Raw genomic sequence first — 6,610 nt, 5'->3', positions numbered from 1 at the left:
AGTATGAAGGCCACCAAACTTTAGGATGAAAATATTTCAGTTGAGAAATGAGAATGATAACTGGAGTATGAACTAGGGCAGTAAAGAATTTACACCTTCTATTTGTTACAAACTCTTAGATGGGTACAGAAGAGAAAGAGTTTTTATCCAGCTTGTTCTACTTTGGGTAAAGGGAGGGGTTCAGGCTTTGAACCCTTCTCTTCACCATCATTTTAAGTATATAATAAAATCTTTCAGGAAAGCTCGACCCAAGATTCAGAACAAGTAATTCCTTATTAAATATTAAAACAGTTTTAAAAAGTCAGTGATTTGTGGTGGGAGAGCAAAGGTCATTCAGCAGAGTAGCTGCCACAACAAAGAAAAGAAGGATCAGATCAGAAAGGTCTAGAAGAATAAAGCATTTGCAGCCTAGCAGTTCTTACCTTTTAAGAAAAGCCACAAAGGAGAAATATCAGAAAGGACTGCCATTACCACAAGACAAGGCTTATTGTAAGTGGGAGGGGATCAGGTGCCCATCATTTCTTGTAAATATCTCAGATCTTCATTTTTTTCTAAATCCACAGAAAAAATGCCTCTATAACCTGAAACTAAGGGTGCATATCCTGTTGAAGATTTGAGTAAACATGGCTGAGAACCTTTAAGATTAAGAGAACCAAAACATGAAATAAAAATTAGCAACATTCTAAGCATACAAATTTTATTTTAGAATGACAATATGCTTTGTAAAAGTATGATAGATTATGTCTCCCAACAATCTTATAACAGAGTCCCAACTTTTCCCATTTTGTATATATGCACTCTGAGATCCAAAGCAATTTGGAAGTTTTACCAGCTTCTGTAATAAAGTCTGAACCTAAAAAAAAAAAAAAAAAAAAAATTAAGTCTGAACCTAAAACCTAGAGGAGGAAAAATTAGCCACAATGAGAGGAACAGGACTAAAAAATAATAAAACTCATAAAACTAATCAAGTGAATATGGCAAAGGTATAAAACAGGCAGGTAGGTCAAAAGACAGAACAGAGTCCAGAAATAGAATCACACTTAATTGGTCAATTGATTCCCAACAAGGTGCCAAAGCAATTCAATGGACGAAGGAGAGTTTTCAACAAATTGAGCTGGAGCAACTGGATAGCCATATAGGAAAAAAGTATACTTCAACTCTAATTCACACCATACATAAAAATTAATTCAACATGGACCATAGACCTAAAGACTAACACTGAAACTTCTAGAAGAAAATAGGAAAATATCTTGGGGGTAGGCAAAGATTTCTCAGACCAGGCACAAAAAGCATTATCTATAAGAGAAAAAAAAATTAAAAAGTGGACTTCATCAGAACTGAAATCTTCTAATCAAAAAATATTAAGTGAATGAATAGGCAAGCACAGACTGAAAGAAAACATTCTCAATACATTTATCTGACAAAGAATTTTGTATGCAAAATATATAAAGAATAGCTTATAACAATAATTAAGAGACAAAAATATACAATTAAAAACAGAAAAAATATGCAAAAGATTTGAATAGACACTTCACAAAAGAAATTATGTGAATGTCTAAGAAGCAGATGTAAAGGTGCTCAGTGTCATTAGTATTCAGAGATATGCAAATCAAAACCACAACGAGATACTTCTTCCCAAACATTAGAATGGCAAGAATTAAAATGACAGACAAAATCAAATATTGATGAGGGTGTGAAGTAAATGGGATTCTTATACATTGACTGTGATAGTATAAAATGGAGCACCCACACTAGAAAAACTGGCTTGTAGTTTCTTATAAACATAGATCCAGGCTATCATCCAACATGTCCACGCTGAGGTATCACTCAAGAGAAATGAGGACATATAGACACAAAGAGAATTATTTTAGGTTTTTTTTTTTTTTTTTTGCAGCTTTATTTGTAATTGCCAAAGCCTGGGAAAAAAACCTAAATGTTCATCAGTAGAGTAAGAGAAAACAAATTGTGGTAACATTCATACAGAAATACTAACTAGGTCAAAAAAAAAAAAAAAAGAAATACTAACTAGGTCTCAAGAAATAGAAAGTACGGATGCATGGTAACACAACTGAATTTTGATACTCTATCAAGAAACAAGACACATTTCATTTATATGAAGTTCAAAGACAAAACTAATTGGTGACCACAGAAATGAGGAAAGAGGTTGTGGTGGGATTGGGTGCCAGTTGGCTGAAAAAGACCATAAGAAAACTTTCTGGAGGGGTATAAATATTCAGGATATCAGTTACGTGAGAATACACATTCATCAAGACTCACTGTACACTTAAAATTGGTGCTATTTGCTTGATACAAATTCATTTGTTTTTGAAATATGAACTCTGTGAAAGGTCGTAAAGAGCTAAACCAAAAAAATTACATGTTCACCTCTATCGATTCCATCTTAATTTTGGGTTGAATGTATGGAAGGAAAATGTAAATATATTTCAGAAAAGACTGTAAAACCCTAATTTATTACTCTGTTTCTTCCTCTTCCACAGAAACAGTAGATATTATTTGCTTTTCCCAGAAGAGGGATATTCTTAAGTGCAATTGTCTGCCAAGTGTTAAGAAGGACATCATCCTTTTCACTGAAGCAGTTAAATAGCAACACCTAATCTTGCCAAGATTCTCTGGGAAATGTTTCGGGCAACATGGAGACATAATTCTCCATTTGTAGGATTAATGTTAACTTTTCCAGCAGATACCACTACTCTCACTCATGAGCCCTACTATAGGTCCATTCTGACACTCCAATTTAGTTCAATAATCTAAGCTAATCTAATCATTCCTTTCAGTGTAGATGATATATTGGAGGCTTTAAAACACTGAATTCACAGAAGCAAACCTAAAAATATTATTTCAAGTTTAGAAAGTAAGCACTATGCACCATTTGCTAATATCTCCATAATTGCTTTTGCTTCTATCACTTCATATAAGCTTACTGACAACAATTACCAGGACGTACTAATAAGAGTTACCATTACTTTCCATGTGCTGAGAGAAATCACTTGGCAAATCTTGTAGAACCTACTTTTTTTTCTGCCAGACATGTTTAAAATTCTCCTTTTTCTCAGTTTTGATTTAGTAACTTTAGATCTCTGCATTATGTTGTGTTTTGCACAGAGCTATTGACTTCAGCTAAGGAACCGTGAACTATAATTATTTTGCATGACTAAGCTCTGGTACACCATTGTCAGACAGGCACTTTACAGTACCAGTAGTTTCAAAATTTAGAACAGAACTGTCAAACAAGCAAATGCCTACACCAAAGACTTCTATTTTCAAGCTACAGGCATGAGTTCTATGATGTGCAATAATAGAGTGAATCTTTGTGTTCTTGTGAAAGCTCCTGATTTGACAGTCCTGGAAAGAAAGCCTGTTTCTTTCTAGAACAGATATATCAGTGGTAGCAACAATACAAATTTCTAAGCAAGGCTGAGGTGTATGGCATGAGAGCTGGAAATGGGAGATTCAGGCAGTGAGATTATTAAATGCTAAGGACTGTGTTTATGGTGAGCAGAGAACAACTTACCCAAACTGAGAATATCTGATTTGGCCCATTATAGCTGGACATCTTCCTAACCATTCAAGAATATTTTTTATGGGGTTAACCAATTTATACCAACTAAAAATTTTTATGCTAGAAATAATATAAATCTAATACAAATATTTCTCAACATTTTAAAATGCTCAACAATGGAGCATGTTACAGCAAACATTACTAGACAGGGACATACATTTTCTATAAGTTAAATGTTTTTTACCCTTTCAACACAACCAGGTATGGCCCATCAGGAACACAGGCCAAACAATTTCTGTTTGAAAGTGGACCTCTTACCCTTTACATTTTTACAACACTTCTTTCCCAAGGGTCTTTTCTTCCACGGAGAATTTGATTCTTAAAACAACACTTTAGAACAAGCATTATCTTTTTTGCATAGATTTAAAAGCTTAAGAACAGAGATTAAATGACCCTGAAGTGTCCATGACCATGAAAAATGTAAAGAAGGATGGGGGGCCGCCCCAGTGGCTTAGTGGTTTAGTGCTGCCTTCAGCCCAGGGCGTGATCCTGGAGACCCGGAATCGAGTCCTACGTTGGGCTCCCTGCATGGAGCCTGCTTCTCCCTCTGCCTGTGTCTCTGCCTTCTCTCTCTCTCTCTCTCTCTCTCTCTCTCCACGCCCCCGCCCCCCACCGGCTCTAATAAATAATTATTTTTAAAAATAAAAAAAAAGAAAAGAAGGATGGGAATCATGACAAAGATGCCTCTCAGTTGCCTGTCTTTAAACACTTCCTTCTTATTGACATCACCAGGCCAGTGTTCAGGCTCTCCAAAATTAATTCATACTGACATATTTATTATTGCTGTTTATAAATTAGAATTCTTATTTAAGTAAAAAGAGAAAGCTCTGCCTATCTATTGGCCAGACTACTCAGATCTAGTTTACGAAGTCCTCCCTTTCCAGGTGGATTCTCCAATTTTAGCCTCTCTCCCCCCGAGTATATCCTACCGAGCTTGGCATGTCTGGACTTTCTGAAGCACAGTTCTGATCAAGCCACTCCTCCACAGCAATTTAAGGTAGGATTTAAGAACAGTGATCTCAACTGGTCTACCTTTCCAATCTCATCTGCAGGATATATCATATGACTGTAAAAGTAAAATGTTGGGAAATAGATTGGGTCTTCTTACCTCATTTGATAAACTTTGGGGGTGAAAATCTTGATGTAATACTAAGGCAAGTTGGACCTGCACCCAACGGAATATGTATGTGTAACTTAAACTTCTCTCTTTAAAAAGAGTATAAAGGATTTGTTGGAAATTGTTAAGCAGATATTTTGAAAATAAATCCAGTATACATATGTAAAATATGAAATTTGTATTAGGGAACATTTTTAGTTTACAATTTCTTGACACCCTCAAAAGTAGTTGGTAACTAAAAAAGAGAGAGTTTAAGTAACTCTGTATATGATAGAAGAGATGAAAAAGAGGAGAGGGTTATTAGAGCAGAAACTTTACAAACCAAAGCCAGCAGGTCAGCAGGAGCCATAGGGCAAAGGGTTGAGAAAGAGATAGGATGGCTGGTGATGACAAAGAACTTCAAAGGAAGAATGGATGTGGCTAATGAGGATTTTCATCAGGATTTCAGACACAGTATATGATGTAACCTTCCTCCTCTTTCTTTTCCCATACACTCTTCAGTAAAGTATCCAACTCTCTCTAAAGTCTTAAGGAGTTGATTTTCTATCTGGAACTCCTGAGAGATGCTGAGCTGGACTCCAACAAACAGAGAGGCCCCTTGAACACAGCCATGTTTTGATAAACCACTAACATAAAATGAACACACAGCAGGCTCTGACCACAGTTTCAGTTCTTCCTTGGGAAGAAAATGACAATAATTGGATTCAATAACTCAATAATGGCAAAAAGTTAATACAGAATAAATTTTTCTCCTGTACATTCTACTCTATTTTGTCCAGCAAAATCTATGTTGCATCTTGCTTTAGAAACTTTACTCTGAAGTCTTAGTATTAACTTGGGCACCTGCTCATAGTGTAGTCCACTTATGTGGGAGTCTACAAATGACCTGTATGGAGAGATTTTTCTTTTCAATGTGGTCTTTAAGCACAGACAGTGATGCTCTTCATGTCTGCCATCTCTTTGTAAGATCAGTGACCATCTCAGCTCTCATTCACAGGGGATACGAAAGGTAGAGATGGGGTTTAAACTCCCTATATGTTAAAGAGAGTTGCTTCCTGCTTTACATGAGGTCTGTAAATAGATTGGTCTACATTTACAGTGACAGGACACTTCTGTCAACACCATGAGGCTTCATCCTTCATAATCAATGTCAGCAATGGCTTAGGAATGCCAAAATATTTTAATAGCTTATGGGGCCAGTATACAAATTATTGAGGTCTTAACTGTACGTGAAATTCCAGGACAGGCAGAGAAATCAGAAGACTGGGCGGGGGAGAGTCTATATGTGTTGCTTACTCTGGGTTTGGTTAATTGATGACATATGTTCTACCTGCTTCCATTGCTGTACTTCTCCTCATTTGTCTTATCTGACAATATCTTCTTTTCACCTCAGTTTATCTAAAATTTAAATTGCCTAACCTAACTTCTATTTTTCCTTAATTCTGAGGCTTTTCACAAATTAAAGGTGATTTTGTTGTCTATGAAACTTTTAAAAAGATTTTATTTATTTATTCATGAGAGACACACAGAGAGGCAGAGACAGACGCAGAGGGAGAAGCAGCCTCCCTGAGGGGAACCCGATGAGAGACTTGATCCTGGAACCCCAAGATCATGCCCTGAGCCAAAGGTAGATGTGCCCCTCTACTGAACTTTCATGGAGATTTTATTTACTCCTTTATGGTATGTTTATGTTATCTTATAATTTGATAACTTTTGTAATATTTTAACACTATCATTAGATTATTTTTGCTCACCTTTAAATATGCAGTATAAAAACATAAATGGCCCTCAGTTCATTAAGAAACAATGTGCGTGTGTGTGCATGCATGTATGCATACACACAGAAAGACTAGAAGGAAATAAAGTGGTAATAATTGTTTTTTCTGGCCTAAAGTCATCTGTATGATTTCCAT

Source organism: Canis lupus, chromosome 27 (assembly GCF_011100685.1).
Source record: "Canis lupus familiaris isolate Mischka breed German Shepherd chromosome 27, alternate assembly UU_Cfam_GSD_1.0, whole genome shotgun sequence".
Classification (NCBI taxonomy): domain Eukaryota; kingdom Metazoa; phylum Chordata; class Mammalia; order Carnivora; family Canidae; genus Canis; species Canis lupus.
The sequence above is the reverse complement of the archived record's forward strand: the minus strand, read 5'-3'. Positions refer to the sequence as shown.